Genomic DNA, 13,655 nt, shown 5'->3' on the forward strand with positions numbered 1-13,655 from the left:
AGAAGTGGAAACAAATTTGTCATAGGATGTGGAATGAGAGAGGAAACTGGGTAGGAGAGGGGGAAGGAGGGAAACTACTATGATGATCAGATGTGGGAAGAAGGGAACTGGAAGAGTGCTGGGAGTGAAAATGGAAATCAGGGGGTCATTTCTGGCACTCATTTCCATAAATATCTTTATGTCATATGGTCCAGAATAATGGTTATATTAATTTACATTTAGGTTCATTAAATATCCCTTCACAAGTTTTGTCATGACCATCAGTCTATTTAGTATTTATTTATTGTGTATTATATATTCTACTTTTAAATGTTCACTTAATAGATAACTTTATTAGCATCTATGTCAATCTTTTCATTCATTTCAAGAATTCTCATTATTAATGATGTATGATTTTCATCATTAGCTGCATGAAAATCTGAACTCAACCATCCTAGCTTCTTATTTATGGCAGGTTGCACTGCCAAATCTCCATTTCCTTAGAAATTGGTAAAGATTTACCTGTTTCCTCTGTAGATTAACTAAGTTATGTTGTTTCTAGCACATTTTGAAACAGAAAATTCTATTTCTCAAGATTTTTAAAATCATTTCAGAGAACTTGTTAATAGATAATTACCATTGTTCGATTGGCCTTCAAATTCTGTTATAACTTAACTGGGATATGGTTTCAGTGTCTACTCTTTGTTTTTGTTGTTTGTGTGTTTGTTTGTTTGTTTATGTTTTGAGAGCATCAGTGTGAATGGGTGGTCTCAAACACAAGCTCCCCTACTATGCCCAATCTTTCCTATGGCTTCGTGGCATTCAAGTAGTGAAAGGTTGACTACGTCTAACATGTACTTTAGGTAGAACAAAGGCTTGATCTTTTTTGGCCTCACTAGATACTTTGTTGAACTCCTTTCTTGGAAGTTTTTGCTGTGGGATGATACTTTATCTTTTGGGATGTATGAGTATATTTTCTTTGTCGTTTTTCTTGTATAAGTGTCACCTATCTACTCTGGTTTTAAAGCTGTCCCTTTTCTTATCTAGATCCATCTGCCTAAAGTGAAACCTCCATCCCTTCGGTGCTGAGAAGATTGCCTACATATGTCAGTCATCAAAGCTTTGGTAAGAGTATCTTCTACAGTAGCATCCATCCATAGATCATTTCATCAGACACTCTGTTGTAAAGAACCTCTACAACATCACTGCCTTTTAGAGCTTTAATTGCTACACTCTAAAGTCATAGCAATGGGTATCTCCTGAACTTGTATCCTTTTTCAGACAAATGAGTAAATCTGGACATTATTATTAACTCTATCCCCCAGGGTTGAGGTGTGACAAGTTTTAACCTCCAGGGCAAGCAGAGTTGGAAAAGAAAACTAATTTAAAAGGTACACACCTGTTTCTGCTGCTTTAAATGTCAGCTCCCAAATTCTCTGACCACAAAGACAGGCTTCCAGGATAGCAGTTGTTGTTGTTGCTGCTGTTGCTGTTGCTGTTGCTGTTGCTGTTGCTGTTGTTATTGCCCCTTTAGGCTACTCTTAGTACCAGAAGGATGAGGGGAAATGGACGGAGTTGGGTACAAAGAAAGGAGCTGATGTTCATTGACCGTCATTGTTCAAATTTTAGATTTAATTCTTAATTGAAAGTAACCTTTACCCATTTCCCAAGTCCCTCAATGTTGTGTTATGGAACCAACTGAGTGTTTTCAGAGGTAATAAGTGGAAGAAACAGGATATTGACCAATCTTTGCCACAACAAAGATTGTTTTACTACTTCTTGAACAAAAATCATATTCATTTATTTTTTTTCTTTTCCTCAGTATGTCTGAACTGAGGCTCTAGGTGGAGACAGTGATGCCTCTGTCACTATTATTGATGTAGTGCCAAGTTGAGTTTGTTGCTGTCTATGACTTTTCTCTTTTATCATATTTGACATTTTATCTAAATGAAATGAAAACTCACTAGGACTAGCTGCAATCAAAAAGCTAATCTGTCACAACTTGAATGTCAAACATTTTTTATGTTGTAAGTGATGGTGTTTGGCTAAGCCACTTTTATTCCAAACCTCAAGCCACCCACCCAGGAACTCTTTGAATCCCCAACTAAAAGACATACACACATGCTTATTTTTGAAATGCCACGACTATGTCATATGCTGGGCAGTCCAAGTCTTCTTATCAGCTATCATAGGTTTCCCTCTGGTACTCCTGATTCAACACCCTCCAAATCTATGATTTATCTTTGCTGCTGTATTTTTCTGGGTGCCCCCTATTCTTTGCTGCCTAAGATTTTTCTGGGTAGCCCTTCCAGGATGCACATGCATTCCCTCTCACCTACATTTCAGATGATTTCCTTCTGCAGCTCTAAGTCTGATCTATCTCCTTCTGAAACCTGGTGATTCTCCTCCTCTCTCTCCATTCCTAGCCAATGAAAATCTCAAGGTCCTGCTGTGTCTCCCTTTGTCCAGACATTGGCCACTGGCATTTTTATTTATTGATCAAAAACAAGTTGGGGACAAGGATCTTCAGAGTTTGGACACACAGATTTCTGATTAATTCATAACCTTAGAACCAATCCCCTACATATAAGCATGGTTGTTCTTGCCTCCCAAGAGAACCATGTCTCAGATAAAGGGTAAAAGACTCAAAACGGGGCATTTCATTGTTGGATTTCAAAAGTAAGGAACTACTTCTGTTTTCCAAGTACAAATGTCATCCTCCTATGTGGAATATTTCTTGGTCTTGATTTTAGCCACCCATCTTTCCTTTGTCTGTGAATCTTCCAGAGATGGAAAAGTGTTGCTAGTTTTCAACTCAGAGAACATGCCCTAGTAGTTTTAAATTTCAGGGAGCTGCAGGAGGCTGGTGTCAGTGTAGAGTTTTCTTAAGGATAGAGCATATGTAAATTGTTATGCAGCAGATGTGTGTATACATATGAGGGTGTTATACAAGGATCAATTCTTCAGAATATTTCTACAATTTCTTTCAAGGAGTAAAAAAAAAAAAATAAATTAAAAAGCAAAATTACAAAGTCTAAGTTATTGTAGCATGCTTCCAAAACAGGCAGCCTAGTTTACTCTTTCAATATTTCAGGGTGCCTGTAGTTGAAAAACTATACTGAGAAATGTTTTCTTGACTGTTATTTTTTTCTCTTCATTACAGTTTGGTATCAGTCCTATCTACTTTTAACTGTTCAAGGTTTACAAACAAACAAACACCTTTTGTTGTGGCTTTATATATGACTAAGAATTTTAAAATGTTTAGGACCATAACACACACTTGAACACACATTCAGTCCCCACATAAAAAAATGCAATCTACCTTTTGCATCTATGTGTGGCTTGCAACTCTGAGGACTCTTTGACCATGAGTATAAAAATCCATGGCTGTCAAAATTGGAGTAGAGGGGGTAGATGTTCCTAACATGTTGCTGATAATACTCCAGGAATATTAACTACATAAAATGTACTGAACATCCTTTCTTACAATGGATAATAAAACCTTAAACAGAATTAGTTGACAGATGCAATTCTGTATCCATAAACAATATTCTAATTCCTCATTATAATATTCTAGAATTATTATTTTAACCTCATGATAGTAGATTTGAATTCTCTCCATATTCAAATTTCTTATTTGAATGATCTATTTATTTCAAGGTCAAATAACTGTTCTATAGTTAATGTTGTGTTCTTATTTTTATTTTCTATTGTGTCCAGATTTTGAAATATCTGCTTTTTGTTTGCAATTTGCTTCACAGGCAATTCCACATAAAATTATAGTTATTACAATCTGATTGTCTTCAAAGTGATTTTGACCACCTAAAAAGAAGTAAGAGTTTGTTTTCCTAAGCAGAAATACGTACCACCATGCCAGGAAAATTCTGTATGCAGTTCAGGGTTCATGGGCTGTATATCCTTGGATGAACCTTAGCAAATTGGGACTGGATTGATTCTTTGTGGAATGCAAATTGTAAGATTGGAGTTAGAACCACTATTGAAGAACTTGTTCACCCAGTGTACAATTTCCATTTAAATGTATTTTATAACCTATGCTTTTCAGCAAGAAATTGAAATGGGCATCAAATTTCAAAAGGAAAATTAATTTATTTGACCTGGTATCTTTCTTGATGTGAAACTTCTGTTGTGAACACTATTTCTCCTTGGAGTTAAAAATGAATAAGCAATGTATCCAGACTGATGGCTCCCACCTATAAATCTCAGCATGGAAAAACAGATAAAGGGTCACTGTAACTTGAGAATTGCCTGGGCTAGGAAGTGCACCCTGCCTCAGTATACATTAAGTAAATGAATAAATAAATATCACATTGGTTTCCCCAAATATAAAGTACTTTATAACCTAAGTCAAAACCAATTTCTAGATATATAGAATTCTATAAATAGGAAAATTATATGTTTTGATGAACAGTCTTATTCAATAGGAAATATAATTAAATTATACAGCTTTGGCCTAAAAATAATATAGAGAATTTTTCATATCAATACGTACAATTCTGCCTTACTTGTAATTATAATTATGTTATTGGGCAAGGGATTGTTGAATTGCATGTGAAGAAATCAACACTGTGTGTGTTGTAATGTTGCAGAAGGGTAGGCTTATTACCTACCCTATTGACAAAGAAGTCAAGCAATATGAGCTCACATCAGCCGTCCTTCCTTACTATCCTGGAAAATTAGAATAGGAGAAAGTAGAGACTGCCTTTGGGTGTTGAATGGCTTCCATTTTCAGAAGTATCATATGTATAAATTATTGGAATAAGGGTGAAACTGTGTTGTACTTGGGGCAATTTGAGTTCCTGATGTCATCAATCACAATAGTTATTTATTGTTAAGCCTGGTGATACATTATCTCCAACAAGGCCTACCTCTTAATCCTTCACAACTGATTCTTCTAACAGTGGACTAAACTCATACACATGTTCTTCTGACTGCCATTCCTATTCAATCTACCATAGTTACAAAAATGTGTGAATAATCTGCTTATTTTCTGAAAGACAACTTACTATTACTTAGGTAGTTATTGTCTGGCCCCAGTCAATTTATCACAATTTAATTATCACAATTTAATCAGGTTAAGTGGAGTATGAGTATACTATTCTATCCCATAATTTAACATTCATACTGCTTACTATGGATATTTGGCAAGTACCCCTCTTGCCAAACTTCACCCAAGATTGTTCACACTCAAGATTTTATAGTTGCTAGCACCAGGCTCTCTGAATATATGTTACAGCCATTTGCTTTGTGTTCTTGTGAGATTCATAACATTGGGAATGGGTATATCTCTTACTCTTTTACCTGCTATTGAGACTCTTTCTTTTATTGGGTTGGCATGTCCAATCTTGGTTTTGGGGCTTTAGTCTTGTATCTTGTGTTTTTCCTGTTAGGTTGTTATCATGCCGTGAAGACCTGCTCTTTTCTGAAAAGGAAATGGATTGTAAGGGTCCATAATTCATTGAAGAATGATACTCCAGCCTAAGATAGGATACAAAAGCAAAGGTGTTTTATTCTGCAGAAGTCCAGCATTGGGGGTGGGGGTGGGGTGGGCATGTGTACCAAGATGAAAACTGCAGGTGAGCTCACAGGCCCAATTTAAAGCACATTAGAGGAATTCCAGGGAGGGGTGGGTGACCTTTCTCTTAATTGGTTGGCTCAATCTCTAAGGGTGTGGGGGCCTTTGGAATTGGCTAGGGCTCTGGAGACTTCAGAACCATTGCTTGGGGTTGGGGCCTGGAAACTGTTGTTGACTCCTTGCCCTTGTTTCAGGTCCTGTGACAGGTCAGTTTCTGATTGGCTGCCCGAGGTCTGGGGGTTTCCAGTAATTAACTTGCCTGGACTTGCCCAGTTCTGGAAAACAGGGCCTATGTCCTGAAGTGCCAGTTTGAAGCCTTTCATGGTATCAACCTGTGTGAGTCCTCTCAAGAGGGAAAGTAGGGAGAAAGGCAGTGGGGATATCTCGGACTCTTGGGGGGAGCAGAGAGAGAGAGGAAGCTTGGGTTGTGAGGCATTACATGAGAGAAGATTTCTATTTTCAATAATAAAGAGACTTTTCAGTTGTTCCTAGGAATTTGCGCAAAAATTCAAACCAGACTCAATCCAGTAAATCATATATGTGATTTATTAATTTTTTCCACAATTATCAAGTGAATGAAGCTTAATATGAAAAACATATCTTTCTTGAACTCTAATGGCACTGGAGGCTGGAGAGATGGCTTAACACTTAAGAGAGCATCCTGTTCTTCCCAAACACCTGAGACTGATTCCTAGAACCGATATCAAGCTGCTCACAAGTGTCTGCAACTCCAGCTCCAGCAGATCTTACACCTTCCTCCAAGCCTCCAAGGGAAACCATAAGTTATGCACCAACGGCTCCAGTTGACAGCTTAAGCAGATTACATAAATAAAACCATATAAATGTATGTGTTCATATATGAAGTTAAAGTAGAATAAGGTTGCAATGACCAAATATTAATTACTGATTTTTTTAATCTAATGATGTAATTAAAGATCTGTTTGTAATTCCTATTTGCCAAGCATGACTTGCTACATGGAATAGAAGAATCTGGAAAAATAGTTTAAAACATCTAGTCATCCCTTTATAAACCTGACAACTGCCACAGGTGCTTCTGTATAGCCTCCCCCAGCCTTGAAGCAGGCTGATTCAGACCTTGCTGCCACTGAGAATGAGACCACCTGGGGTGGACCCTTCTGACTTAGATGGCTCTATGCTCTGTCACCTGCTGCTGCTCTTCTCCAAGACACTGCTACCTGCTGAGAGGCCCTGGAGATATTCCGGTTCAGCCATCTACAGGCTGGCAACAGGCACCAAGAATGGATTGACAGGGGATGGGCCTTCCCCTTTATAAGCACAGACTCTTAGTAAACTTCGGGGGACCTTGAACAGAAACATGTCTTGGCCTCCATTATTTCTCTCGCCATTTCCTTCCATACAGCTCCGGCCTCCCACTCAGGAACCCAGTTAGTGTGGCCGCAGGTGGCTACACTTCTGTAAATTCCAAGTGCTTGCTACCATCCATGTGATTTTTTTTTTTTTTACTTTAAAATGAACATGTAAACAATACCCTACATGAAACTACTGTGTCCCACAAGGTCTTAGTAGAGGTCGAATGACCTGGTTCTTGTTCCAAGAACAGGGCCAAGAAGGCCTGGGCCTCCAAGAGTATCCATGGCTGCTGTGGGGTAAACCTTGTTTGTATGTAAATGCATGCATTTTCACATACCTCGGAGAAATTTCCTCCCTGTTAATAGTAAGGATTCCATGATAATTTGAAACAGCAGGAAGTCCAGGAGTTGAGGGTATATCGGATGTCTTTAGCAAAATGATAAACTCTGGTACCTTCAGGACAGCCCTTAAGGATGTGGAAAAGAACTCTAAGAGCATGAGTTCAAATATATATAATTTGTCAACAATGAAAAAATAAATAAATAAGGGTGCAATTTGCATCGTATAAGGAGCTTCACAGATCTAAAAGAACAAAGCCAGCTGTACTATGAGCCAGTTTGTCAGAAATATTTAAAAACAGGCAGATACAAATACAGGCAGATTCTTGAGTTCAAGATCAGCCCGGGACACAGCTGATTTAGGTCCAGGTGTGGTCATCAGAACGCTAATCTCAGGACAAGTTCCTTCCCAGCTAAGGTTATAAAGGCAGGCAGATCTCTGAATTCTTTCAAAATGTTAAAAAAAAAAAAAAACCACGTACTTGGTATTCTTTTCCTAAGAGTCAAGGGGCTAAGGTCAAGGAATGATGGGATTGTTAACAAGGAACCTGAAATGAATAACTGAATTGATACGTACATATATTTAAAAAAAAAAAATCCCACCACCACCACCAACAACAACAACAAAAACTGGACTTTTGGTCTGCAAGAGATAAGCTAGCAGAAAGAAAGCATTTCCTTTCTTTAGAATTGTCTTTTTTTTCTCTTTTTCTTTTTAATTTAATCTTTTTTTATTTCCCAGATTCCATCCCCCTCCCATTCCACCCTTTGAGGGGTTCCACATCCACAAGCATGTCCCTAACCCCACACCCCCCAACCCCACCAGACCTCCTCATTCCGTGGGGCCTCCAGTTTCTTGAGGGTTAGGTGAATCTTCTCTGACTGAGTCCAAACCTGGTGGTACTTGGATGTATATGTGTTGGGGGCCTATATCAGCTGGTCTATGCTGCCTGGTTGGCGGCCCAGTGTCTGAGAGATCTTGGGGTTCCAAGTTAGTTGAGATTGCTGGTCCTCTTATAGGATCACACTCCTCCTCAGCTTCTTCCAGCATTTCCCTAATTCAACCACAGAGGTCAGCTGCTTCTGTCCATTAGTTGGGTGTAAATATCTGCATCTGACTCTTTCAGCTGCTGGTCTGGTTTTCCAGAGGGCAGTTTGATAGTCCCCTTTTTGTGAGCAAAACATAGCCTCAGTAATAGTGTCAGGCCTTAGGGCCTTCCCTTGAGCTGGATCCCAATTTGGGTCTATCGCCAACCTCTTTTCCTCAGGGTCTTCTTCATTTTTATTCCCGAGGTTCTTTCTTTTCTAGCAAGAACTGAGCTGTCCCGGGATCTCTAAAGAGCGAACACAGCACTTCAAGGTTTTTTTCTAACAAGATTTATGATTTCAGTTGGAAAATCCATGAAGAGAGAACACAGCTCTTTTGAAAATTTTTCATAGCTCTTTTAGAATTTTTTCAAATAGTATTTTCTGAGAGAGCAAACACGGTTCTTTTTGACTGTTTTCAAGCAGCTATCTCGAGAAGGCTGTCTGATAGGTGAACACAGTTCTTCAAGAATTTTTTTCTGGCTTTCTGATTTTGATCAGAAAACTAAAAAATTACATTTAGAATCTAACAGGATTTATGACTTGTTCTGAACATCCAAGGATTTTTTATCGCAGCATTTCTGACTTTGGTCAGAAGACCCATGAGCTATATAGAGAGCTTTCAGAATGTTTACTAGCAGAGAGAGCTATATCAACCAGTGAGTTTTTTAGAATAGCAAGAACAGGCTGTCTAGATCTGAGAGGAACACAGACACAGACACACACACACACACACACACACAGACACAGACACAGACACAGACACAGACACACACAAACACAGAGAGAGAGAGAGAGAGAAAGAGAGAGAGAGAGAGAGAGAAGAGAGAGAGAGAAAAGAGAGAGAAAAGAGAGAGAGAAAAGAGAGAAAGAGAGAGAGAAAAGAGAGAGAGAGCAGTCTAAAAAGCTGTCTCCAGCAGAGACAAAGGATAGCTACAGAGAACTGTCTAGGGACTCATCTTGAGCAGAACACAGGTTACCAGCTTGAACACACAATTTGACATAGAATCAAATTTGTTTTCACTGCTCCCAAATACCCCTTCTCTCAGGAACCCCAAACTAACTGAGGCTGGTCCTTGGCATGAAGCCTTCAAGGGTATCTTGGCTTTTGTTCTACTGATGACATCTTCACCCTTGTACTTTCATTGGTTCCACAGTGCTTATTCCAGAAAGATTTCTGCAACATATTTAGAGGAACCTCCCGCCAGCCTGATCTCCCCCATCACAACCCAAGAGCAACTAGAGTTCCAGGGCCTCTTAGGCTACCAAATGTCTCTGGAATAGAGAAGAGGGAATTTTTAGAAACTTTTCCAGTGGTCAAGGAGACTGGGAGGCTCAGAACCGGAGTCCCATGGCAGAAGAAGATGAGATTAGGCTAAACAATGAGACCAGGAAAGGTTCCCTGTAGTATTGGCAGGGAGAGCTGGTGAGGGATTCATCATTGAGCAGGGGATTGCAATTCAAGTCTTGGTAGGATACTGAGTTGGCAATAATCTTCAGTGAAAAGCATTTGCAGGGATACTGAGTACTGACATGAGTCTTCAGCAATATAGACAGACTAGGCATTTAAAATAGAAATGTGTGAGTTCTGAACAGATGGTGAATGAATCTATGAATGCTTTGAAAGATGCACAGGACCTAGTGAAGAAGGGATGATTCCAAGTGTATGGGATAAGCTTTGCCCTCACAGAAGTGCTGCCATGTAGTATTCAGTCAACATTAACCAACTTACTGCACAACATCTCACCTATGTATAAGTCATATACATATACACACACACATATACCAGCAATAATCAAAGAGTTACAAATAACTCACGAGAGATAAAACACAATGAAACTGTGTTAAGTTACAAATTAATAAGAATTTGTCTTTTACTATCTGAAATTTGACCTGAATGAGAAGGTTATGTGACATTACTGTTATGTGGGTGGAATCACGTTACCCTGTTAGCTGTAGAGAATGTAGTGCTAACAACATTAGCAAGGAAACAACTTCTGTCTATCAAGGTGATCTGCGAAACAGGTATACAAACAAAACTTGGAAATCAGTGTGTTCGTCTACATGTCTGTGTCTATTTCACTTTGTCTTGCAGTCACAAGCACACTGTAGCTAGGTAGCACCATTTTACTAAATTGGCATCAACTGCTTTCTAAATATTCAGCCTTTTATACTCACATAATAAGGATGCTCTTATTTCTCCTCAGAGAAGCTTATTTTTGCAGGGAACAATAGTTAATGTAGAAACTCACAGAAAGTGCTGAGAATATGTGCTAAACCAATGGTCATCTCTAAAAGAAACATCTTTATTAGGTATCGGCCATCTATAACCCATACATAATGATCAGTCTTAGGGAACATCACAGAAGAGGCAGGCAGATGTCAAGATACAGGAGCTGGGGAGATCTACTCTGCAGTCATGCCTCCAGATGGGCCAAAGTGTTGTACTCATGATTAGAACAGCTGGGCTGGCTGCACAAAACTTGGAGATAACCAAACCAGTCAGAATTCCAGCATAAGTGGATTAGCAGCTCAAGAGGCCTATCCTTTGGATGAGGAGACATTTCTTCAGCTGATAATTTTTGGTGTTTTCTTCAGGAATATGACCCAGCTCCAGTACAAGGTCCTGTGCCTGTGAACAATACAGGAAACATTAATGGGATACATACATACATATATCCATACATACGTATATACATAAATTCTACATGTGTAAAAAAGGCCATATTAAGTGAGCAAGTGTTTTTAAATGTGAATTGAAAATATTGAAATCCTATATATTAAGATCATTGGTTTTATTTAGGCAATTTATATTAAAACGCCTTAGTCTTAGATTACCTAATACAAAACATTACACACACACATACACACACACACACACACACACACACACACACACATACACACCACTATTTTCTTACTCCCACTGCCATAAAGCATCTAGCACTTAGTACATATTTTACAAATAATAGATTCTTTAAAACTATGTGACTGTTGGAAAAGGAGTTATGCCCACTTAATTTGTTCCCTTAGAAGAAATGTGGTTGGGGCACTCTGGGCACGGGAATGCCTTCCTCCCATCTCAGAATCTGTCACAGATTGTTTATTATCCAATACCTCCCTAATTCGAAGGGCATGTAAGTCTCAGTCCTAAGGGATGGGCTGAGTTAAAGGTGCTAGGAACACACGTATTATCTTGGTTTTTGTCTCCTCATAGCCATGTAGACTGCCCCAGAACGTCACTTTTGAGTTATGAGAGAAATGAGCTCATTAATCATCATTACACTTTCTGTTAAGTGGATATGTTGGCTGGGAATACTTCTGCCTGAGCCGAATAGACCACAGCTTCAGGTATAGAACCCTAGACTTCATCAGCCGTACTATTGAAGAATGAAATGACCAGGGAGACGGAAGTAGAAGCCATGGCAGAAGAGTCAAGAAGGAGAAGAGAAGCCAGAGATTAAGAACAACATCTGTGCGGTAGAACCTTCTGAACCCTTGAGACGCTTAGAGCTTTGGCCTCTGTCATTTGGCTCTTGAGCCTTTCAATCGTTTACTTCAGTGTGCTCAGAAACCTTTTGTTTTCCACCTGTAAGAACCCAGGCAAGATATTTTCCATTATTTCTAAGCTTTGGGCATTTCAACACATTAGCATCTACAAAGTTCACATATGAGAGTCATATAACAGAATTACAAAAGAAAAAAAAAATGGAAAAAACCCATAATGCATAAGTAAGTTTATAATGCTTGGTTGGATCTTATTCATAATAATCTGATGACTCATGTGGTCCACACGTCTCAGGTTGGATATACCTAGAACCAAACAGGAAGCATTCGTGTCTGCTTTGCAAGCAGTCCTAAAGGAAGTTTATGAGATCTGCCTGTCACTACACATGTAAATAGTGTCACAAATTCCTCCCTTGATTTAAGATTCTGCTCTTTCTACTTTTTACTCTTCCTAAATACATTGTTTTCGACTGTTATTAACGTGACATCAAGTAGCCACAAACATACACCACCCTCAAAGCTTTGATCTGGAAACCAGAGCATTGCTAAATCTATGCATCATCACAAAGGGTACTTAATACAATGGTTTCAGGATGTGGCCTTCCTATAAACTGCAGTCATTGCTAGATGAACTGAACTTCCTAGTAAGTGAGGCCAGTGTGCCTGACCTAAATATGACTCTGGAGAATAAAACCCTAAAATAACAGAAGGAAAGCGGTCCACAGAGACTGTGGGAGGTGTCATGGAGGAGACTACAGCAGGAATTTAAATTTGAGAGGAAGTAACAGTGATTCTGGCTAAGGCACATTTCTAAAACATTTAAGTTGAGGCGACATTTCCTAGTTGAAAGGAAGCATAAACACGAATGTGTGCTTAGCAGATAAACATTTAAATTACTTTTGACATATAGCTAAAGGAGACAACAAAAACAAAGGAAGGCTCTGCTGTTATATCTATGGCTACTCTGAAACCCTCCCAGAGTCACTCCATCCCATGGAGAGGAAAGAAACATATCTGCCTTTCTAATGAAGCCAAGGCTTGGGACAAGGTTCACAGGAATGGAAATTCAAGTGAAGGACAGTGAGATCCAAATGAGGGGACTTGTTGATCCCATGAGTAGGCTGTTCACACTGGAAAGGTATTTACAGTCTATATCCAAAGCTATATACAGCACTTAATATGCCTTTGTAGGAATTGGAAATTAGTCCTATCTTCCTCTTGATCAAACACTGTCTTTTCCCAACTTATTCAGCCTGTAACATAACAGCATGAATACTGGGTTTCATCTCTCATTTGAGAAACTCTTTGCCACCCAAGTACCAAATCGATTTTAGTTTGTATGTTTCACTGACTATCAAAATGCTATCTCCTTTGACCTGTGATCTACACTCTTCAAAATCATCTTATAGGTCACAGGGACCTTGACATATTGAGCATAAACAAAAAGTTTATCTTTCCCAAATAGTTTTAACATTTTTTAGAAGTTTCTAGAAATAATCTTCAACTATGTGTTCTCATAGATGAACAGGATACTTTGGTTGCTCTGGAGATTTGAATTGCTCCTAAAATTGAACCGTATGATTTTGTGCTGTGAGGGAAAGGTCTCAGGTTTATCTTTGCGGGCTCAAACCAAGTACAAGTCAGTTGTACTTATGTACTAGAGCCTCAATAAGAATCTGTATTATATAGCATAGGTGAAGTATATCTTCTGGATATTTTGCTGACAGTATACTGTGTTCATTGCTGTGTTTGAATGTGCGGAGGCCATACTTTCTACGTCTCCATAGTCAAGAGCAACTGGAAGCCTTATATTAGGGGTT

General features: G+C 38.9%; 1 long non-coding RNA gene across 1 annotated transcript in view; it reads left to right on the top strand.

The window, feature by feature from the left end:
• A230004M16Rik overlaps positions 1 to 13,655 on the top strand; it is a 258,459-nt gene that overhangs the window by 92,985 nt on the left and 151,819 nt on the right. The window contains exon 3 of the long non-coding RNA XR_388589.4: positions 1,027 to 1,104. This is a non-coding gene — a long non-coding RNA (RIKEN cDNA A230004M16 gene). The remainder of the gene's footprint in view (positions 1 to 1,026; positions 1,105 to 13,655) is intronic.

This window comes from Mus musculus, chromosome 11 (assembly GCF_000001635.26).
Source record: "Mus musculus strain C57BL/6J chromosome 11, GRCm38.p6 C57BL/6J".
Lineage (NCBI taxonomy): Eukaryota > Metazoa > Chordata > Mammalia > Rodentia > Muridae > Mus > Mus musculus.